The following is a 24,654-nucleotide window of genomic DNA, read 5'->3' as shown; positions in this document are numbered from 1 at the left end:
TCCTTAAAAGTGGGAGAAAAATGTGTACATTATTTTGTGGCAAAGGAACTAGGTCTTTTTTATAGCAGACACCAAAGCAGAGTTTGAAAGATAAATTGACCATTTCACCCCATGTGCTAAAATCTACCCAAGTGGAACTGGTTTTGTACTCTAGAAGGTGGCGCCGTATTTGTGGCTAACGAGGCTTATAGTTTCAGTGTCTAATAATTCAGTAACATTGACCTTTGCATATTTACTAAATTCCCTACAGATTATCTTAATTAATTTATTTATCTATCTTTTTAGGGCTGCACCCGCGGCATATGGAGGTTCCCAGGCTAGGGGTCCAGTCGGAGCTATAGCCACCACCTACACCTCTACCACAGCCACACAGGATCCGAGCTGTGTCTATGACCTATACCACAGTTCACGGCAACACTGGATCCTTAACCCACTGAGCGAGGCTCGGGATTGAACCTGCTTCCTCATGGATACTAGTCAGATTTGTTTCTGCTGAGCCACAATAGGAACTCCGCCCTTGCAAGGTTGAGATGGCCGCCATCGTTATACCTTAACCTCAACTGGTCCAGGAGATTCTAGCCCACCTTGTCGAATCACAAATCCTGTGTTTCTCACTGTGGTCCCACTCAAGGTCACTACATGTCATCCTTGGATACATACACCTTGGATACATACACCGACAATTCAGGCCTAATTCGAATTGGCCACTAATTGCTCCATGGAGAGTGTCTCTTCCCAAAATGGTTTCTAAGGATCTCAGGGATGAAGCTGGAACTTTGTACAGATACTCAAAGCATCCCAGGTGTGGAATGTGTCTTCTCTGTGGGACCCACAATCTGGGCAACTACCCACATTCTGGGATGTTTGAAAGGTAAAGATTATATGAGGAAGTTTCTCTGCAGTTTTGCCTAATCATTTCAGGGAATTTACTGGGCTTATCCAGTGAATGCATATTCAACTTTCCTCATGCCAAAATACACCTTTTTATCTTACTGAATGCTTCGTCTTTTTAGATATTTTTATGTATACCAGCTTCTAACTTGAGATATGTCAGTCCGAGTTTCTCAGGGCAGAGTTTTTTATCAGGCAGTATTATTACTTAGTGAAAAGTTCTGTTGACTTATTTTCATCCCCTATAATGCCTCATGGAGAAAATCTCCATGAAAATGAATAGATTGTCGCGTGTACTGACCTCTCCTTCGCCTTTAATTTTGTTGGCTAGGAATTTGGAATAAGCTGCATAAGCTAACAGAGGCCTTCACAGTTAATGCTCACACAGAATAGCACCCCAAATGATTAGAATTAGAGTCGTGGTCTCCTAATAATGAAATTAGGAGTTCCCGCTGTTGCGCAGCAGGTTAGGGATCCAACGTTGTTGCAGCCACAGCTGCAGCTGAGATTTGCTCTTTGGCTCAGGAACTTCCATATGTCACAGGTACAGCCAAAAAAATAAAATTAAAAAAATAATGGGGGAGTTCCCGTCATGGCTCGGTGGTTCAGAAGTATCCAACTAGGAACCATGAGGTTGTGGGTTCGATCCCTGGCCCCACTCAGTGGGTTAAGGATCCGGCGTTGCCCTGAGCTGTGGTGTAGGTTGCAGACGCGGCTCAGATCTCTTGTTGCTGTGGCTGTGGTATAGACCAGCAGCTACAGCTCTGATTTGACCCTTAGTCTGGGAACCTCCATTGCCACTGGTGTGGCCTTAGAAAAGACCAAAAAAAAAAAAAAAATGCAGTTCCCATCATGGCTCAGCAGTAATGAACCCAACTAGTATCCACAAGCACATGGGTTCAATCCCTGGCCTCACTCTGCGGGTTAAGTATCCGGCTTTGCTGTGAGCTGTGGTGTAGGTCACAGACACGGCTCAGATCTGGTGTTGCTGTGGCTCTGGTGTAGGCCGGAGGCTACAGCTCCAATCCAACCCCTAGCCTGGGAACCTCCATATGCTGTGGGTGTGGCCCTAAAAAGACAAAAAATAAAAAAATAAAAAAATTTAAAAATAATTAAAATAAACTTGTTCTATATAAGGCCAAATAGTAAATATCTGAGACTTTGCAGGTCGTTGCAACTACTCATCTAAGCTGTTGTAGTGTGAAAACAACCATAAACAAGAAGTAAATGGAAGGGGCATAACTGTGCCCAATAAACTTTATTTACAAAAACTTTATTACAAAAACAGGTGGCAGGTTGGCCAGAATTCACCAACCCCTTAAAATAAGAGATGTTTCCTAGCCACATAAAAATTATACCTTAATAATTTGAGAACTTTTTTGCTTTTTATTGTTCTCAGAAACAACAGAACACAAAGCACATTTATATGTTTTTATCATCTTGGACTCAGAGGGACCTTACCAGTAAACCAAACCTGTACTCTCTTTATTAAAATTAGGGCTACAAATCAGCTTTTCCAAAACTAAAGAATTCCTTTTTTAATGTGTATCACCTAACTTTTCACTAGTTAACAGAAAATTTTTATCCTAACATTTTTTTCATGACTTTTTTTTTGGGGGGGGGGGGCGTCTTTTGTCTTTTTAGGGCCGCACCAGCAGCACATGGAGCTTCCCAGGCCAGGGGTCTAATTGGAGCTGTTTCTGCCGGCCACAGCAACTCCAGATCTGAGCATCTGAGCCACGTCTGCGACCTACACCACAGCTCACAGCAATGCCAGATCCCCAACCCGCTGAACCAGGCCAGGGATTGAACCCACAACCTCATTGTTCCTAGTCGAATTCATTTCCACTGCGCCTAGACGGGAACTCCTATCTTAACATCTTTGAGTTCATTTCACAATGTTATTCTAAAGAGCATTGCTATAAAAGGGTTAACATTTTGTTATTTACTGTTTTGTGCTTTTTTTGTGGCTGAGATGCCTAAGTCTGCCTAGACTTACTGCATATGGCAGCTGCCCATTCAGTACCTCCTGTTAGAAATCTCTCTCTCTCTCTCATACACACACACGCGAACGAAACTGTACAGCCTACAGATGAAATAATCCTGCCCCCTAGTTTGGGGAAGTAGATGTTCTTTACCCAGAAATAGCTACATATTGCACTAGGCTTGAGCATCTGACCCAAGGATGGTTTATCCATACATTGATTTTTTTTTTTTTGGCCACACCCGTGGCATAAGGAAGTTAGTTCCCAGAACAGGGATTGAATTGGAATCACAGCTGTGACTTACTGCACAGCTGTGGCAGCAAGGCCAGAGCCTTCACTGAAAGTTTTATTGATCTAATTATAAATTCATATGCAGTCATAAGAAATCATAGCGTTACACCCCCTGTATCCTTTCCCCAGTTTCCCCAATGGTAACATTTTGCAAGCCTCTGCTACAGTATCACAATTAGGATAGTGACATTGACAAATCACACTTGTTTTTTTTTATATTCATTTGTGTGTATTTAGTTGTCCTCGTTTGTGTGTAGTGGTATATGCCTAGGAATGTAATCACTGGGTCACAGGGTATGAAAGGTGAGGTGACTGCTGGATTCTGGTAAGTGATCAACAATGCCCACTTCCCTTCCGCAAAGAGATGCTCTCTCATATTCTTAAAATATATAGCCATCCCAACCTAGTTTCTGTTTTCCTGCGAGAGATAGACATCAATATAAGAAATGTTTCACTCTGTCCTCAAATTTTGTATTAGTTTTCTATTGCTATTTAAACTTGGTGGCCTAAAACAACAGCAATTTAGTGTCTTACAGGAAGTTCTGAAGGTCCAGTGTCCAAAAGGGTCTTCCTGGGCTAACATCAAGGTTTAAGCCGGGCTGCATTCCTTCTGGAGCCTCTCGGAGAGCATCCATTCTCTTGCCTCTTCTAGCTTCTAGAGGCTGCCTACATTTCTTGGTTAGTGGTTCCATCTTCAAAGCCAGACGTGTCATTTCAAATCTCTCTCCTCTCTGACCTCTGCATCTGTCATCTCCTTCTCTGACTCTGAGCCTCCTGCCTCTGTCTTTCCCTTTTTAGCACCCTTGTGATTACATTGGGCCAGAATAATCTCCCCATCCCAAGATCTTTAACTTAATCAAAGGTGCCAAGTCCTTTTGCCATGTAACATATGTACACATTCTGGGGATTAGGATGTGGTCTTTGGGTGGTCTTTATTTAATCTAGTACAATTATCACAGGATGCTGAATGTCAGTGATTCTCAGTCTAAATATTAGGTAGCACATGCTCCTTCTGAGGGAGGCTGCCTCTCAGCTCCAGCCATTACCAACATTTAGAAACGAGGTCCCAGGGTTCCCTCATCTTCCACTTTTGTAAGAAATGCAGAAATATTAATTGTGATGTGAAATCTCTCAATTTCAATATCTCAATATTTTTCAACATTGTTGTCTGGACATAAATACTATACCCCTTCCCTGCTGAGTTCTGAACACATTAGGAGATAAGGAGAAAGACAGATGATAAATCAAAACATCACCTTTCTAAGACACATACCATATGATAACACTTACATGTGGAATCTAAACTCCGATACAAATGAACTTATTTTGAAACAGACTCACAGACATAGAAAACAAACTTACCATTACCAAAGCAGTGGGGGGCGGATTTGGAGTCTGGAATCAACATGTACACACTACTGTGTGTAAAAGAGATGAACAACAAGGTCCTACTGTGCAGCACAGGGAACTATAGTCAATATCCTATAATCAACCATAATGGAAAAGAATTTGGAAAATATATACATATGTCTACATAACTGAATCACTTTGCTGTGTACCAGAAGCCAATACAACACTGTAAAGCAACTATACTTCGATTTAAAAATTGATATATACACTTTTCTGTTGGGGAATGGGACTTAACCTGAGGGCGACTGATCTTTTTCATATTGACCCCCTCCCCAAATTAGCATGACGACCCAGTCCTAAGCAGAAACATACTTGGGTGAATCAACCACAAGGAAAGGAAGAAGAAGCTATGCCACTTCCCAGGGCAGGAATGAGTACAAGAGTCAAGAGAGATCAGGAATGTTATGTGAATTGATGATTCTCCACATGGAGAACCATATGAAGGGAGCATGAGAGGGGGTTAAGTGCTGCTCCTTGAATACTTAGCGCCCATCCTCATGTTTAAAAACACAGCGTAGCCTAACATCGTGCAGGCCAGATACAACATGTCTGGGTGTGGCTCACGGGTCACTAGTTTGCCTCAATGTCATGGTCTACCAGCCTCTACTCCCCCCCGCCACCCTTTCTCAGTCTCCTCCACCCTTTGGCTGATGTGGTGGGACAGTGCAAGAGTTCCATCCATGGTCAGCAGGCAAGGGGAAGGAAATGAAGGCAGCTATTGTCTGGCCTTAAGGCCAGCGCGGTACATCTGGGAGCAGCTATTACTGTTGCAGTCTTGATCATGTGAACTTGAACTAGGGAGTTACCACAGAACTACTGTTCCTTGAACTACTAATGTGCTCTTTTTCGAGGACAGTTTGGCAGCATCTATCAAATTTCCAAGTGTTATATCACATGATCACGGTTCTTAGGGTTTATACAACAGAAACAATAACATGGATAAAAGAAATTTTTCCTTGCAAGACTGTATGTAAAAGCAAATTTAAAAAAATAACAATAAAATGTCCACCAATAGGGAAGAGATAAGTAAATTATGGAGAAGAAGAGGAAGTATCACATTTCACTTTATGTATTATATGGTTAGAAACAATTATACATTTTTTTAATGGCTGCACCCATGGCATATGGAAGTTCCCGGGCCAGGGACTGAATCCTACCTGCAGCTGCAACCTACACCACAGCTGTGGCAATGCCAGATCCTTTAACCCACTGTGCCGGGATGGGGAATCGAACCTGCGCCTCTGTAGCAATCTGAGTCACTGAAGTCAGATTCTTAACCCACAGTGGGAACATCCTACATTACTTTAAAAAGCTTAAATTATGCCTTTTTTTTTTTTTTTTTTTTTTTTTTTTGTCTTTTGGCCATTTCTAGGGCCGCTTCTGTGGCATATGGAGGTTCCTAGGCTAGGGGTCAAACTGGAGCTATAGCTGCTGGCCTACACCACAGCCACAGCAACGCGGGATCCAAACCGCATCTGCAACCTACACCACCACAGTTCACAGCAACGCCGGATCATTAACCCACTGAGCAAGGCCAGGGATTGAACCCGCAACCTCATGGTTCCTAGTCGGATTCGTTAACCACTGCGCCACGACGGGAACTCCAAATTATGCAGTTTTATGTAAAGGTTTTCCATATAACAAAAGCTCAACAAGCCCCTTGCCTTCCGGCTTGTCTCCATTCGATCTCCCATCTTGCCATCCACTCTGAAGGGGGAATAAGAGGTAATAACTGCTGTCGTTTTGATATATATGATTCCAGGGTCTTTTCAACATTTATATACATATATGCCTGTATTATTGGAAAACTGTAAATAATATTTATTATCCTGCAGATTGTTTCTTTTGGGCAACAGGATGCCTTTGGCACTTTTTTCATGTCAACATATACAGAGCCACCTTATTGAGTTTAGCTACTATATTGTATCATATGGTATGAATAGGCCATAGTTTATTCATTCTCCTATTTAGATAGACATTAAGTAGTTTCCAAAATTTCACTGTCACAAACAATGCCGATATGAATACCTTTGCTCAAACCTCCTGTGTCCATGTGTGAATGGTTCTCTAAACTGCTACTGAAATTTTTAGGTTAGAAGATATGTACCTTTTAAATCTTTTTTTTTTTTTTTTTTTTTTTTTTTTTTTTTCTCTTTGGGCCACTCCACAACATATGGAGATCCTGGGCCAGGGATCAGATCGGAGTCGCAGTTGTGACCTGTGCTGCAACTGCAGCAACACCGGATCCTTTAACTCACTGTGCTGGACCAGGGATCGAACCTGCATCCTGGCAATGCAGAGATGCTGCCAATCCTGTTGTGCCACAGTGGGAACTCCTCACATCTTAAAAGATTATATTTCTTTTCTTTTCTTTTTTAAATCTTTTTAGGGCTGCACTTGCTGCATGTGGAGGTTCCCAGGCTAGGGGCTGAACTGGAGCTGTAGCCACTGGCCTGCACCACAGCCACAGCCACGCCAGATCCGAGCCATGTCTGTGACCTACACCACAGCTCACGGCAATGCTGGATCCTTAACCCACTGAGCGAGGCCTGGGATTGAACCTGCATCCTCATAGATGCTAGTCAGATTCGTTTCTGCTGAGCCACAACAGGAATTCCGAAAGATTGTAATTCTTCTGTAATTGGTTTTAAGAAGAAAGAATATAATTAAGGCTCTTGAAAACAGCAAGCCATTACATTTGGATGTACAAATATACTATGTATACACATATGGCTAAAGAGATCCTATTCCAGCCCTTAAAATGAGCCTTTCTACAATGGAATTCCTTGTGAATCGCAGTATATCCTCTGCCCTCAGCAAAGCATGAACATCACACACACTGGGCCTGCTCTTTTTGTCATGCTCAGAATATCACACCTGCCCAGCTCTTTATATCTGATTATGTGTATGTGTGTGTGTGTGTGTGCATGTGTGCTGCATAGAACTTGCAATAAGTCTTCTTCTGGATGACAGTCCTGACTCACAGCAATTGCTATGGATGTTGAGGGAAATATGTCAATGTAAGAAATAGAGTGGCGTTTGAATTATCTGGAACTCATGACCGACAGGTCCAGGGAGCCAAGCAGAGAGAAAAACGAAGGATGCCATGGGGTTTGCTTTCTCATTTGTTGAGTTGAATAAGGTTTGTGGACAGATCTAAAAATTACATGGAGCACTAGTCTTTGGGCTGAGTGTCATTCATGCCCATAGCTTTGCCTCTCTGCTGCCAACACTGGCACTTGACTGGGCATTTGTAAGGACTACAGTTTTTAAATTGAAGAGTAGTTAATTTACAATGTTGTATTAGTTTCAGGTGCACAGACAAGTGATTCAGATATATGTATATATATATATTTTTTTTCAGATTCTTTTCCCTTATAGGCTATTACAAAATTTTGAGTATAGTTCCCTGTGCCACGCAGTAGGTTCTTGTTTATCTCTTTTACATGTAGTAGTGTGCGTATGTTAATCCCAAACCCCACTCCCCCCCCCCACACGTTTCCTCTGTAACCATAAATTTGCTTTCTATGTCTGGGGGTCTACTTTTGTTTTGTCTATAAATTCATTTTTATTGTTTTTTTAGATTCCACATGTAAGTGATATCAAATGATATTTGTCTTTCCTTGTCTAGAAGGCTACTTTTTTTTTTTTTGGTCTTTTTAGGGCTGCACCTGTGGCATAAGGAGGTTCCCAGGCTAATAGTTGAACTGGAGCTGCAGCTGCCAGCCTACACCACAGCTTCAGCAATGCCAGATCCAAGCCATGTCTGCAACCTACACCACAGCTCACAAACAATGCTGGATCCTTAATCCACTGAGCAAGGCCAGGGATCAAACCCACATCCTCATGGATACTAGTTGGGTTCTTAACCCACTGAGACACAATGAGAACTCCCTAAGCTATACTTTATTCATCTATAAAATGAAGAGGGCAGGTTAGGGCCTTTTAAATTTTGCAATCACAGAGTAAAAAATCCAAACCAAGAGTGCATTCATCTAAGAGATAGTTGATGCTAAATTAACCCTTTGCAACTGTCCAGGAGCTTCTCTGATACGTTTTTCCTCATAATATGTTACAGAGCTTTACAGAATTAAAATGGGACAAATAGAAAACTCAGTGCTTAAGACTGATACCAAGCAAAGGAGCAGGTTCAAGCAAGAAGCTTATCTAAAGCTGGCTTGATTCAGAAGCTAGAAAGACAGAAGGAGAGTGATTGGCAGCTTTGGCCAGAAGCCTTTGCAGCAATGGATCATATTCTTCTTCAAGTAGGCATACAGATCATACCTTATCGAGAACACCCAATTCTACATAGGATATTTACAAATTTACTGACTCTGCTTTTCCTGGTTCAGGGTAGCATCAGAAGAGGGGCTTTGGAATCCCGTTCTATTCTACGACCATTTTGGCCAGTGTTTCCCAAGGGTCATCCATAGACCACGGCCAGTGGGTAGACCAGAAGTACCACCTAAGAGGAAAATGCCTAGACTTCGCGCTCAATGTGCTGAATCAGAGGTAGAGGGAGAGGTGGGGAAGAAGTGGAAGGCTCCATTTTTGATATTCCCTTCTGGTGATTCGTATGCATTTTAAAGTGAAGAGAACCATTAGCTTTGGGACTCAGCTATGTTCAGGACACATTTTAAAGATAAGGTCTCTGGTCACACAAAAGCAAGGGTAACAAGTGTGTTGCTAAGCAGAAGAAAGATGCAAACAGGGAAGAATCTGAGGGGGATGGAGATGCCTCCAGCCAGTGAAACTCTGATGTGGGAAAGTTAGGGACGGCAAGAATTACGCAACGGCAGGAAATGGAGTGAGAAGGGCTCATCATGAATCATAGAAGCTGAGAGCTGAAGGGGACTTTGCGGTTGCCTATGTCGAGCCCCCACCCACAATCCAAATCCTTTCTACAAATAGATTCGGCAGAAGGTTTATGAGAAGAGGTTGTCTAGGGCCTGCATTAAGGGATGTGTTTTATGTCTAAACCTAGCTGTCAGGGTAAGGAGGTCTCCCATTAAACGGGTCTCCTTTGATGCTGAAGTCATGCGAGTTAGGAAGCACGGCCAGGCTCCGTGAAGGAAAAGCACAGATCTTTACCCGAGGCGCGCACGCACGCACACACACACACACACACACACACACACACACACACACACACACACACGTGCACACGCTTCTGGTCGGCGCAGACTTTGGAAGATAGAACCTTGAGATTTTCGTTTTGCCGTGTCTTCAGGGAATTTGTCTCCCTGTGCACTTTAGCTGTGCCACCACCAGGGGACAGAAGGACGCCATTGATTGTGTCCTGACGTCTAAGCTTCAAAGTCTGTGCTCCCTCTGAGATTCCAAAGGCTGGCTCTCTGCTGGCTTTGATCCCTTACCCAAGATGTCACAGATCTCCAGCTTTTCCTATGAACTATATCCATTTGTCCAAATGGTGAAAACCTGTCACAGTGTAAACCTATCACACTGGAACCCTCTGAGTCTAAGTAGGAGAAACAGGGCAGTGGCTGGTTTGTAGCAACGATTCCTCTGAGAAATCACCCAAATTGCAAATCCTTCTCTTGGCTTCACGGTCTCTCGGCTGGGTCTCATTTGTGTTCCTCAGTGGCCTTTCTGGGCCGCCTCTTGCCAAACTCCCAACACCTACTGTCTTTCCCTAAGGTCATCCCACACCCACCACAGGGTGAGGTCAGTAACCCACGCAGTGAATACTTAGTGTCATTATGTGTCAGACACTGTTCCAGGGTCTGGGGAAGCAAATGAACAAAACTCTGTCATGAGGTTACGTTCTCGTGGAGAGGCAGACAATACACAAGCATGTGCAGAGTGTACCATGTGCTATAGAGAAGTAAGAACACGTAAGAAGTAACACTGAGGGGCCGGGTCCAGGGGGGGAACAGTGGCAGGGCTGCTGTTTTAGATGAGATGAGCAGAGCCGACCTCTCTCAGAAAGGTGACATTTCATCTTGTTGGGAAAAAGTGACTCTGGCTTGGATCGACAGGGTCGGAAAGTGAGACACATGAACACAGGGCGGTCCCGACAAGGCTCTTTACTTCCACAGAAGTGCCCACAAAGCGCGCCCAAGAGGGAAGACCCCTCCCATTTATCCCTAACGCAGGCGGTATTGAACCTGCGTTCTCATGGATACTAGTCAGGTTTGTTTCCACTGCACCAGGACAGGGACTCCGAGACCTGAACTCTTATCCCACAGCAGGAGACGAAGGGACCCAGGACCTCGAGCTCCTCCCCAGTACACCCTGCCCGGTTCCTGGAGCACGTCTGTCAGAGGAACTGAGCTTTCTCCGTTCAGGATGGTTCTTTCCCACCTAGAACGGGTTGACCATCCACAGAGCTCCTAGGGCTTCAAGCAACACCAGCCCCCTCCCCATAGGCATCCAGCTCTCACATCCAATCTTTCCAGATGATCACAGATACTCCAGGACTTACAGTAAAACTAGATCTGGGAATCATACGACATTATATTCGAGGATTATGCCCCAAGCATTTTGTCAAAGTAAATGGAATTACTAGAATAGATGCATGTTATTCTCACTCAATTGTTAACTGTTTACTTAACATTGTAACCTAATTTTGCTCCTGTATTGTCACTAATTAAACTTCTAGGTTTGAGGAGTTCCCATCATGGCTCAGTGGAAACAAATCTGACTAGTATCCATGAGGATGCAGGTTTGATCCCTGGCCTCACTCAATGGGTTAGGGATCCAGCACTGCCATGAGCTGTGGTGTAGGTCGCAGACTTAGCTCCGATCTGGTGTTGCTGTGGCTGTGGTGTAGGCTGGCAGCTGAAGCTCCATTCGACCCCTAGCCATTCGATCTACTAGGACTCCAAAATCATGCCCATACATTCTTCTTCTTCTTCTTCTTCTTTTTTTTTTTTTTTTGGCTTTTTGCCTTTTCTAAGGCTGCTCCCGCAGCATATGGAGGTTCCCAGGCTAGGGGTCCAATTGGAACCCTAAAAAATGCTGCGGGTGCGGGCCTAAAAAATGGACAAAAGACAAAAAGGAAAAAAAGAAAGAAAGGAAGAAAGAATTCTCTTCCAAGGTCATCTTTTGAGGTCAACTCCTACACTCCGTCTCAGGAAGTTCCATATCTTGGTTCATTGACCTTGTTCTTTCATCGTTATTCTACAGAGGTTTTTTTGGTAGTAGTTAAGTTTGGTGGGAGACCCACCACCCAGATTCAAATCCCAACTGCTGTGTTTCCTAGAAGTATGACACTGGCAACATTGCTTAATATCTGTATGCCTCAATATCCTCTTCTGAAAAGCAGGAATAATCATTGTGAGGCTTCAATGAGATGAGGCATAGAATGTCCTTAGCACATAGTAGCAGCAAGAAGATGGAGCCTGCCCCAGCGTGGGTCCATAAAGGAGGAAAATGTTGGAACAGAGTCTCCTCTCACCCCCAGCCACCGTGCAATGGTCATGTAGTCTAGCAAGAGGTAAACTTTTATTGCTTTCAGCCATTGGGATTTGGGAGTTGTTGTTATTGCAGCAGAGCCTAATCCTGATTTACTGGCAAAGAGATGGAGATCGGAAGTGGGGCATGCTGCCACAAAATGTAAAATGAATGACTTTCACAGAGATCTGTTGGGCTGGCAAAGAAACCGACACTGAAGGCTGAAAAAGTCACGATTTCCATCATATAGAGGTGAAGTCCTTGTTCAACATGTTGCCTATAGTCACTTGGGAAGAAAATCATGTATCCAATAAACCTGTAGCTCTAGGAGGGAAAGATGGAAAGCTTAATGCTGGCCTTGTGCTCTTGGCGGTTAACTGAGAATTGACTGGCTTGCAAATAGAAATTACAACATCCCTAGACTTTGAGCTTAAGGCTGTGAGAACTTTGGGACTGTCAACCTTGGGCAAAGGCTGAGTGTATTTTGCAGACAAAAGATCATGAACTGGTGCTCTTCCCCACAAGGGTCCAGTATTACTAGTAGGCAGGTAGCAGGATGACACATATATTAGTTATAATATCAATATGATTAGGTACAATACCAAGAAGTAAAGAAGTGAAGCCAAAGAAGGAAACACAATCTCTTTCAGGTTCCGTTAAAAAGTCAGGGCTCTGTTCTGAGGCAGTAGGAAGCCTTGAAAAGTTTTCAAAAGAGGAAAGACATCATAAGATGAGCTGACCGGAACTGCGTTTCCCACCAAAACGTAGCATAGGCTAATGTTTTGTAAACAACATCTATGCACAAAACGGATCACGGGAAATCTGATCAAAACATCCAAAAAAGCAACATAACATAAACCAACATGGAGTGAAAGTGAGAATTCCCTTTCACCTAACTCCAAATCCCTCTTAACTTCCTCTGATTATCGTATCAATATTTTGGTGTGCACATTTTCAGACCTTTTTCTTTCTTTTTTTTCTATACACCTAATTCTTCTGCGATTTGTCTACAGGTAGACTTCAGAGATTAGAATTCCCAGACCACCACAATAAAATGAGTATCTCAGTAAAGTAAGTCACACAAATTTTTTGGATTCCTAGTACATATATAAAAGTTACGTTTATACTATACTGTAGTCTATGAAGTGTGCAAGAGTATTATGTCTAAGGAAACAATGTACATACCTGGATTAAAAAATAATGCTGCCCATAGTCTTGCTCCATGCAGGGTTGCCAGAAATCTCTAGTTTGTAAAAAACACAATATCTGCAAATCACAATAAAGAGAAGCACAATAAAGTGATGTGTGCTTGTATTAATTCTAAAATTAGAAAACTACCACAAATAACAAATGTTGGAGGGGGTGTGGAGAAAAGGGAGCCCTCCGGCACTGTTGGTGGGAATGTAAGCTGGTACAACCACTATGGAGAATAGTATGGAGGTACCTTAGAAATCTATACATAGAACTGCCATATGACCCAGCAATCCCACTCTTGGGCATATATCCGGACAAAACTCTACTTAAGAGACACATGCACCCTCATGTTCATTGTAGCACTATTCACAATATCCAAGACATGGAAACAACCCAAATGTCCATTGACAGATGATTGGATTAAGAAGATGTGGTATATAGACACAATGGAATACAACTCAGCCATAAAAAAGAATGACATAATGCCACCTGCAGCAACATGGATGGAACTAGAGACTCTCATCCTGAGTGAAGTAAGTCAGAAAGAGAAAAACAAATACCATATGATATCACTTATATCTGGAATCAAATATACAGCACAAATGAACCTTCCCACAGAAAAGAAAGTCATGGACTTGGAGAATAGAATTGTGGTTGCCAAGGGGAAGAGGGAGGGAATGGGAGCTTGGGGTTAATGGATGCAAACTGTTGCCTTTGGAATGGATAGGCAATGAGATCCTGCTGTGTAGCACTGGGAACTATGTCTGATCACTTATGATGGAGCATGATAATGTGTGAAAATAGAATGTGTACGTGTATGTTTAACTGGGTCACCATGCTGTACAGTAGAAAAGAAAATTGTACTGGGGAGATAATTAAAAAATAAAATTAAGAAAAAAAAACAAAAAAACTTTTTACTAATAAATTTTTGGGGGGGGTCTTTTTGTCTTTGGGGGGCCACGCCCGTGGCATATGTAGGTTCCCAGGCTAGGGGTCCAATTGGAGCTGTTGCCACCGGCCTACGCCAGAGCCACAGCCATGCCAGATCCGAGCCGCATCTGCAACCTACACCACAGCTCGTGGCAACGCCGGATCCTTAACCCACTGAGTAAGGCCAGGGATCAAACCCACAACTTCATGGTTCCTAGTCGGACTTGTTTCTGCTGCACCACGACAGAACTCCACTAATCAATTTTTTTTTCATCTTAAAAAAAGAAAGAAAACTAATAAACATTCACATTATCATGCCATTATAATATTGCATGATGATAGATGATGTTAACTTTCAGCTGAGTTGTGTGTTAGGGTTTTTTTTTTTTTTTGTCTTTTTAGGGCCGCACCAGCGGCATATGGAGGTTCCCAGGCTAGATGTCGAATCAGAGCTGCAGCTGCCAGCCTACACCACAGCCACAGCAATGCGGGATCCGAGCCCTATCTGTGACCTACACCACAGCTCATGGCAACACGGGATCCTTAACCCACTGAGCGAGGCCAGGGATCGAACCACATCCTCATGGATACTAGTCAGGTTCATTTTCACCACACCACAAGGGGAACTCCCTGAGTTGTGTGTTAGTATAATTTTCCCTTCTCTATGGATCTAATATCATGTCTATACCACTAAACAGAGAATATTCCTAGAGGGATGTCTGAATGGATTCCCTTATTTCTTTTTAAAACTCCTATCAATGCTTTTACCATATGCTCAAGAAACCCAGCTCTCTACCACTTATTCCATCAGGTTCATTTCTTGGAGACCTTGTTGGGGCATTCTTTTCTCCTGCTTCTGTCTGAAATATTTGCTCAGCCTGAAATACGGCACAACCACAATGCTGGGACATTCTTTCTCTGCTCTCCTAGGTTAGAAAACTTGCTTTCTAGATCCCATTTCCTCATTCGCTTTAGATGACTTCCTCATTTTTCAAACATACAGGCTCAAGCGACTTCTTAAGAAAGAGTTACGGGGGTTAATTTTAGTGTACCTAAAAATCTGAAACTATCTTGGCACTCCAATTGCTCCCTGTCCCTATTATCACCAAATGGTTTTCACTTTTAGCTGTATTGGTCCACATGAGGTGGCATTGCCTTGTGATCCTAATTTGCATTTTCCTGATGGCTGATAATATGGAGAATTTTTTCATGCTTATTGGTTATTTACATGTATTTTGTTGAGAAGTGAGTGTCCAAGTGTTTTGTCCATTTAGGATTTTTTTTTTGTCTCTGCTATAGGTCTGTAGGAGTTCCTTGTATATTTGGAATATGAGTCCTTTATGGATATATATATATATAGTAAATATCTTCACAAGTCTGTGACTTGTCTTTTCACTTCCTTAACACTTTGGATGAACAGAAGTTCCTCATTTTATAAAGGCTGATTTTTAATTTTTTTCTTTTACGGTTAGTGCTCATTGCATACTGTTTATAAAATCTGTGTCTACCCCCAAGATCATAATATAGTCTCTCTGTCTCTTTTTTTAGGGCCACACCTGTGGCATGTGGAAGTTCCTGGGGTTGAATCAGAGTTGCAGCTGCCGGCCTACGCCACAGCCACAGCTCTGTGAGATCTGCCTCGCATCTGCGACTCGCCTCATGCTGACAGCAACGCTGGATCCTTAACCCACCGAGGGAGGTCAGGGATTGAACTGGCATCCTCACAGACACTATGCCACAATGGGAATTCCTCTTATGTTTTATTTATTTATTTTTGGCTTTTTAGGGCCGTACCTGTGGCATATGGAGGTTCCCAGGCGAGGGGCTGAATCGGAGCTACATCTGCCGGCCTATGCCACAGCCACATCTGTGACCTATACCACAGCTCATGGCAACACCAGAGCCTTAACCCACGGAGCAAGGCCAGGGATCGAACCCGCAACCTCATGGTTCCTAGTTGGATTCGTTTCCAGCGCTCCATGACAGGAACTCCTTACGTTTAATTCTAAAGTTTTGTTTGTTACTTTTTCCATTTAGGTTACTTAAGTCTATGCTAATCTCTAATTTGAGGTAGAGCTCAAGGTTTATACTATTCCATGTGGATATATAATTGCTCCAGTACCATTTATAGAAAAGACAATCCTTTATTAACTTAAAATGTGAAAAAAATATAGCCTAGTTTACGTTTTGAGCCATATGGGAAGTCTGAGCCTATTTTATATCCTCGCCTTTATACCACACTCTTTTTTTTTTTTTTTTTCAGGGCTGCACCCTCAGCATATGGAGATTCCTAGGCTAGGGGTCGAATCAGAGTTACAGGTGCCAGCCACAGCCACAGCCATGCCAGATCTGAGCCATGTCTGCAACCTATACCACAGCTCATGGCAACGCCGGATCCTTAACCCACTGAGTGAGGCCAGGGATCGAACCCACAACCTCATGGTTCCTAGTTGGATTCATTTCCACTGCACCACAACGGGAACTCCCTTTTAAAAAACAAAACAAAACAAACCCAACCAAACAACAACAACAAAAAAACTGTCTTAATTGCTATACCTTCATAGTGTGCTAGAAGGAATATCAGCTGGGACAATGACTTTGGAAAAGTCTGACAGTAGCTAAACACACACTATCTTATGATCTAGGAATCTGACTCCTATATAATATATGCCCAAGAGAAATGAATGCATTTCTATCAAAAGGTGTACAAGAATGTTTAGAGCAGCTTTCTTCTGATAACCAAAAATTGAAAACAAACCAAATGTTTATTAATGGATAAATGCATTTCAGTGGCATCATATAATTGAAGATTATACCACAATAAAAGCAAACTCTTGCTGCACACAACATGAATCATGAGAAGATTTCTGAGCAAAAGACACACAGAACTGCATGTAGTACAGGATTCTATTTATATGAAATTCAAGAGCTTGCAAAATAAGCATATGCTATTAGCAGTCAGAATGTGATTACTAAGGGGCAGGATATTGACTGTCAAGGGGCATGAGGGAAATAGGGTCTAGAATGTTCTATATCTTGATCTGCATGGGTGTTACATGGTGCCCACATATGTTAACAACTTATTGAGTTGTATACTTAAGATTAGTGTTCATTATACACTTTGCTTTACATAGATTATATATCAATACGTTATTCAATAAAGAAAAAAAAAGGAAACAGAAGTCAGAAAATGTCCTTGTTCTGCCTCATATTGAGTGTTTAGCTGGGTATAGGACATCAACTACGTGCTTCCTCTCTGATCCCTCTGATGCCTCTTTTCATTCCCTCTTGGTCAGAGCCCCCTCTGTGTGGGATGGCTCCTTGCTTCCCAGACCTCAGTGAATGAAATGTCCCAATGCAGAGCATGACGGCTAGTCCTGGACCTGTCACCGAGGAGGGAAGCAGCCCAAAAGTGTGGGGGCGGGGGCGAGAAGGAAAAGCTCTGTCTCTCCTCTCAACACTATTTCACTTCGTCATCCAACTGTGTGCAATTTCCCCCACCCTGACCAATTCTTCAACACCAGCTGGGTGTCCTCCAATTCATTTCAGTGCTGACACAATCTACTTGGAGTTAGCAACAGAATCCGCAAGTTAAAGGCTCCGTCCCCCAAGACTGCTCCCATTTCAGATGCCCATCAAGTCCCACAGTGTCATCCGTACTTCTGATCCATGGGCTGCAAATCAGGGTTCCCACGACCCCTTCCTCGGATTGGCTCATTTGTTAGAGCAGCTCAAAGAATTCAGGAGAACATTGTCCTCACTAGATTACCAGTTCATGTTCAAAGGACCCATCTCGGGAACAGCCAGATGGAAGAGACGCAGAGGGCGAGGTGTGGGGGAGGAGTGGCAGAGATTCCACGCCCTCCCAGGCTGTGCCACCCTCTCGGAACCTCGATGTGTTCAGCATCGCGGAGGTTCTCCCAACGCAGCAGTTCAGAGCTTTTTATGCAAGCTTCATCTCATAGGCGGGATCCATTATTAACTCAACCTCCATCCCTCTTCCCACTCTGGGGGATGGGGGAGTAGGGCTGACACGTCCCTGCTTCTCATTATGGCTTGGTCTTTCAGGTGGCCAGCCCCTAGCCTAAAGCGCTCTAGAAGCCCAGCAAGAGCCACTGCATTAGAACCAAAGATGCTCCCATGATTTGGGAAATTCTAAGAGATGAGTCAGAGACCAAGTCTTAGAACAAAAGACGTTCCGGGCACCTTTAGTGCTTAGGAAATTACAAAGGTTCTAGGAGATCTGGCTGAGAGCCGTGTGTGTGTGTGTGTGTGTGTGTGTGTGTGTGTGTGTGTGTGTGTGTGTGTGTGTGTGTGTGTGTGTGTGTGTGTGTCTGATCCATGGGCTGCAAATCAGGGTTCCCACGACCCCTTCCTCGGATTGGCTCATTTGTTAGAGCAGCTCAATATCAATATCTTATTATATCCAATATCACAGGAAAGCGATCAATACCACCTGCAGCAGAACTTTACCTAATAGGTCAAAACTTCCTCATTTCTGAAAATAACTGATTCTGTTTTTAAATACCAGAGAGAAGTTAAAAAAAAAAAAAAGAAAATGTTAGTGTATTTGATATTTTTTACTTTCAGCAGAAGATTTAAGGAGTTATTTTTAGAAGAAGAAAACAATTTTTCTTCTTTTAATGCCTCAAATATCATGTAATTTGGTCTTTCCCTCCCCATTTTTAAAGCAACCTCATTATTTTTCTCTTGAAATTAGTTATAAACAAATTTTGCCTCTTTAAAGGAAAAGCTACACGAGTTCGCCTTTCCTTTTTCCAACAAATGTGCACATTTCTGTACTGGAACCGGACATGCTAATTCCACAAAACTTGCATTAGGCAAACTGACTTATTATATATTAATAATGCAAAACTTAAGCCATGTAGGAGCACCCTGGAATGAGTCATTCTCAGTGTCTGTACTTTGCAGACAACTTAAAATTTACCATTTATTTATTTATTGTCTTTTTAGGGCTGCATCTGAGGCATATGGAGGTTCCCAGGCTAGGAGCAAATCAGAGCTGGAGCCGCTGGCCTACCCCACAGCCACAGCCATGCCAGATCCGAGCCGCATCTGTGACCTACACCACAGCTCATGCCAACACTGGATCCTTAACCCACTGAGAGTCCAGAGATCGAACCTCATGGTTACTAATCAGATTTGTTTCTGCTGAGCTGTGACGGAACCTCCAAATTTACCCTTTAGACATAGGCAAAGCTCTTCCTCTTTTTTTCGGGCCACACTCATGGCATATGGAGGTTCCCAGGCTAGGGATTGAATCGCTGTGGCTGTAGCTGCCAAGCCTACACTACAGCCACAGCGACGCCAGATCAGAGCCACGTCTGCAACCTGCACCACAGCTCACGGCAACACGGGATTTTTAATCCATTGAGCGAGGCCAGGGATTGAACCCATGTACTCATACATACTATGCCAGGTTTGTTACTGCTGAGCCTTGACGGGAACACCGACATAGGCAAAAATCTTAACCAACCTGCATGAATATTTTAGCTGACTTAACATGATTTAACTCTTTTGTGAATTAAAAACATCACTGTTGCTACAAATGTTACTGTGTCAAACAATTAATATTCCCAGCCCTTTAGGTTCTGGCCAGTGTACTGATCAAAAAAAAAAAAAAAATAAGCTGAGTGTATATAGCCTTTGTTGCATGTGAATGAGTGAATGAGTGAATGAATGAAGAAATAGAGTACAAAGATGCCTTTGTCTGTGGGATACGGACTTATTTTCCCTTATACTGAATGACCCCAGGTTGCTAGGCTTCTGAGTTTTTGTATCTGCTTGTAGCATTTCTTTCATTTCCTTTTCCTTAGGTCCTCAGATGTCACTTGTTACCAATGTGCATAGACCTCTAGTAATTCTTTTCTCTTCTTCTAACTTGCCACTTCTCATCAACTACGGATTTGGGACTAAGACCACTAAGCTTGTTACGCTAAGCATCAAAAAAGCTCTGAGTAAATTTCAGATTGGCTTCAGCAGAGATGAATGTACTGCTGGTGGATTTTAGCTCTATTTTGGCGGCTCAGCCAATTTCTCCTGCCCTCATCCCCAGTTTCTACTTTGATTTCAGAGAATGAGATTGCCAGATAGCTTGTTTCTTTTCTTTTCTTCCTTTCTTTCTTGTTTTTATTTTTTGGTCTTTTTAGGGCCACATCTCCAGCATATGGAAGTTCCCAGGCTAGGGGTCCAATTGGAGCTGCAGCTGCTGGCCTCCACCACAGTCCCAACAACGCCGGATCCAAGCCACATCTGCAACCTACACCATAGTTCACAGCAATGCCAGATCCTTAACCCACTGAGCGAGGCCAGGGATTGAACCCACATCCTCATGGATCCTAGTCAGGTTCGTTACCACTGAGCCACAAGGGGAACTCCCCAGATAGCTTCTTTTCTACATAGGTGGAACAACGTGCTAGTTATTGGGTTAGAATGGTCTAAAAGAAAGGACCTGTATTTTCTACATGGCAACCCCTGTGGTATCCATGATTCCAGGGATTTTCAAAGCAAGTATAACTCATGGTAAAACCAGCATGTTTGTTATGTTATGCTAATCGCCCGAAAACTTTCCCATACAATGTAAGCGTGAATACCATCACCTTCAATGCTCATTCTGGGCCCCTTCAGGATTTTTTTCCTGAGTTTTTCATACAGCTTATATTTGCCATGTAACAAATTACTCTAAAATTGGAGTCGTAAAACAAGAACGCTTTACGACTTGCCGTGGACCTAGAAGTTCTGTGAGTGATTCTGTTGATGGGAGCTGGGCTCACCTACGCATCCTCGGGCAGCCACGGGTTGCCCAGGAAGTTCTGTTCCTCTCGGGCTCTCTCTCCTATGTCTGGGGTCTTGGCTGGCACTGCCAGGCTGAATCTGCTCCGGCCTACATGGTTCACCTTGGAGCAAGCGAGCCTGGGCAGGTCATGGAAGAGGTAGGGGTGTGAAAGACGAAGGAGGTGCATGCCTACTTTCTTGAGGCCTAGACTCTGGAACCCACATCGATTCCACTGCTTTCTAATGGTCCAGGCAAGTCACAAGTCTCGCCCAGATTCAAGGGGTGAGCCAACAGCCTCCTCCCCTCAACCGAAGAAACTGTGAGCTCACACTGCAGATGACATGGATAAAGAAAGAAGTGGAAAATCGGGGCCAAACTGCAATCCATTGGAACACTATTTACTTTTTTTTTTTTAAAGCAAGGAGAAAGAATCACTCTATTTTATCTTAATATTCCCTATTTTGTTTCACTCCCTCTAATTAACACTAGTATCATTTATTAATGGTTCATTTTCCCCCGTTTCCATCTCCACACCCTTTGACATACACTGTCTTACAGAGGAAGGAGGTTTCTCAAAATGCATTTTTTTTCCTTTTTAATTTTTTTTACGGCTGTACCTGTGGCATATGGAAGTTCCCAGGCTAGGGGTCAAATCTGAGCTGCAAATGCAGGCCTACGCCACAGCCACAGCAATGCTGAATCCAAGCCGCGTCTGTGACCTACGCCATAGCTTGCGGCAATGCCAGATCCTCAATCCAATGAGTGAGGCCAGGGATCGAACCCACATCCTCAAGGATACTAGTCGAATTCATTTCCATTGCACCACAATGGGAACTCCACAGGCTCATGAACTATCCCTAGGAGGTGTTTGGAGAGCCTGATTCTTTTTTCTTATCAACCAATACAAAATCTGAAATTTGCTCTGAAATCTCAAGAAAGACGAAAGTGATACCTTCCATATGTCCTCAATTTTCCTCCCCTCTGACCGCAAAGAGTGATGTTTAAACTTTTTTCTATGTGAGTGGGAGGGCTAGTGATTTTATGGTTACTTAATTGGGAATTGCATGACTGAAAAGAGGAAGCAATGTTTAGCAATCAAGTGATGGAACATAAGGGTAAACTTGGTGATTACTTAATATTCTAATGTAATTCTAAAACTTAGGAAGATCTTTTGAGCCTATTTTTTTTTTTTCAGCCACACCTGCAGCATATGGAAGTTCTCAGGCCAGGGATGGAATCTGAGTACAGCTTCGACCTATGCCACAGGCGTGGCAACTGCGGATTCTTAACCTACTTCACTGCAGCAGGATCTCCAAGCCTGGTTTTTTATCTGTCAGATTTACTATATTTGGCGTAGTCATTTCTGAAGGACAAAGTTTCAGAATATAATACTTTGGGCTGTTTCCAAATGTTAGGTATATTTCTCAGAGTAAGATCAATAAAGTAAACTCAGTGGCCACTTTCATGTACCACTTTTTTTTTTTTTTTTTTTTTTTTTTTTTTTTTTTTTTTTTAGGGCCACACCTGCAGCATGTGGAGGTTCCAAGGCTGGGGTCAAATCAGAGCTGTAGCTGCCACCCACACCACAGTCACAGCAACACCAGATCTGAGCCACATCTGCAACCTACATTACAGCTCATGGCAACGCTGGATCCTTAACCCACTGAGCAAGGCCAGGGATCAAACCTGCGTCCTCATGGATACTAGTCAGATTCGTTTCCACTGAGCCACAACGGGAACGCCCATATACAATCTTTCTTAGTGCTTCCTTTTGTCCACAAAAAAGTATCTATCAGAACTGAGTTTCTTCTTACACTTTACAGTATCCAAATTCCTTGAAAATTGCTAATCTGTTAGTATTATTAACAGGAGTATCCAATGGCTGAGATGATTCCATTGCCCAACCACCACCACAAGATAATAAAGACAACAGTTTGAAAAGAATCTCAGGCCACCTGGTTTATCTTATGTTGAATTTTTAGAAATCGCTAGGGGTCAGATTTTTAGCCTCCATCAGCAATTTGCTTTTTACCCAACAACACTGAGAGTTGAGAAATTCTGTCCTTTTATAACTTAACTTCTTCCTCATGCAACTTTATTTCATAACACACACACATGATATGGACAATAACTGGCCTTTTCTGTCTGGTAGAAATCCTTTATGAGTCAAATAAACAGAAAAAAGTAGCTTTCAAAAATATTATTGAGTCACTCTGAAGCCTTCTCTCCAAGCAAAATAATGCCATTTCTTAATAGGGTCATTCTTTTTTTTGTCTTTCTTTTTCTAGGGCCACACCTGCAGCATATGGAGGTTCCGAGGCTGGGGTCAAATCAGAGCTGTAGCTGCCACCCACACCACAGCCACAGCAACGCCAGATCCAAGCCACGTCTACAACCTACACCACAGCTCACCACACTGGACCCTGAACCCACAGAGCGAGGCCAGGGACCAAACCTGCAACCTCATGGTTCCTAGTCGGATTTGTTAACCACTGCGCCACGACGGGAACTCCCAATAGGGTCATTCTTTTTTTTTTTTTTTTTTTTTTTTTTTTTTGTCTTTTTGCTATGTCTTGGGCCGTTCCTGCGGCATATGGAGGTTCCCAGGCTAGGGGTCTAATCGGAGCTGTAGCCGCTGGCCTACACCACAGCCACAGCAACACGGGATCCGAGCCGCGTCTGCAACCTACACCACAGCTCAGGGCAACGCCGGATTGTTAACCCACTGAGCAAGGCCAGGGATTGAACCTGCACCCTCATGGTTCCTAGTCGGATTCGTTAACCACTGCGCCACCACGGGAACTCCCGCAATAGGGTCATTCTTAAGTGAGAATTAGGTTATAGTCTAAATCGTGACATAGAAGCCAGTTTCCCGGTCTCCTGCAAAGATCAATGATGGGACACTATTCCTGAACAAACACAGCTCTGGGAGACCTCTAGAGTCCACTCGGGAACTTTTAGCAACACCGTGGAACAAAAAAACCTGAGAATAATCGCACAAAAGGAGAAGAAAAACCAATTCCTTTTGCCCACAGCATCCCATCCCGCAGCAGCAATGTTCAGGGCCGGCAAGGAACTTTCCAGCTCACAAGAGTTCCCCTCCCCGGGCACTTACCTCTTCCTTAAGAGGCGGGTGAGGGACAGCTTCCTCTGTTTCTGGGACACTGCACGCAAGTTCCCCTTCCGGTTCATCCCACCCCACCAGCAGAGCTGAGATGTTAAATACAGCTGGGGAGGAACGTGGAAGAAAGGCAGGGGCTGTTAATAGCAGACACGCGGTGGGAGAGATGGTAGTTCCCAGAGACCCGCCCTGCAGAAAAACGCAACAGATTTCTCCACTGATGAAGCCCATGGCCAGCCCAGGTGCTGCCATCACCCTGATGGTCTTGCCAGCTTTTGCCCCCGTAGGTCCTCTGTTGGCCACCGGAATCCCCACCTGCCCTGCTCCCTCTCCTACCCACCCCAAACCCCACTGGAAGTGGGATCACACCTGCAGCCATTGAGGTCTCTGTGGCTGGGCAAGTGTAAGATGCCAGCTGTCTGAGTCCCTCCCCACCTCTGCTAGTGCCCTGGACCCATGCTTGCAGCCAGCTGGAGCTTCTGCGGCTGCCTGAGTGCAAAACCACAGCCTAGCCGCTCCCCACCCCCAGTCCCAGCTGACCCCAGTGCCCTGCACATTCTGGAGCCAAGCCCCTGCAGCTGTGCACCTGCATGCCACTGGCCCAATGCCAGTCACTGGCT

General features: G+C 43.6%; 1 long non-coding RNA gene across 1 annotated transcript in view; it reads right to left on the bottom strand.

Moving 5' to 3' along the window:
• Window positions 1-24,115, bottom strand: part of LOC146394544 (uncharacterized) — a 32,360-nt gene extending 8,245 nt beyond the window's left edge. The window contains exons 1-2 of the long non-coding RNA XR_014835273.1: window positions 24,029-24,115; window positions 13,179-13,259 (exon numbers count right to left, since the gene is read on the bottom strand). This is a non-coding gene — a long non-coding RNA (uncharacterized LOC146394544). The remainder of the gene's footprint in view (window positions 1-13,178; window positions 13,260-24,028) is intronic.
• Window positions 24,116-24,654: the final 539 nt, after the last annotated feature.

This window comes from Sus scrofa, chromosome X (genome assembly GCF_054392235.1).
Source record: "Sus scrofa isolate SSC_HxYL_T2T_F1_AM1 chromosome X, Sscrofa_HxYL_maternal_Yorkshire_Landrace_v2.0, whole genome shotgun sequence".
Lineage (NCBI taxonomy): Eukaryota > Metazoa > Chordata > Mammalia > Artiodactyla > Suidae > Sus > Sus scrofa.
Note: the sequence above shows the minus strand (reverse complement) of the source record. Positions and strands in the feature narration are given on the sequence as shown.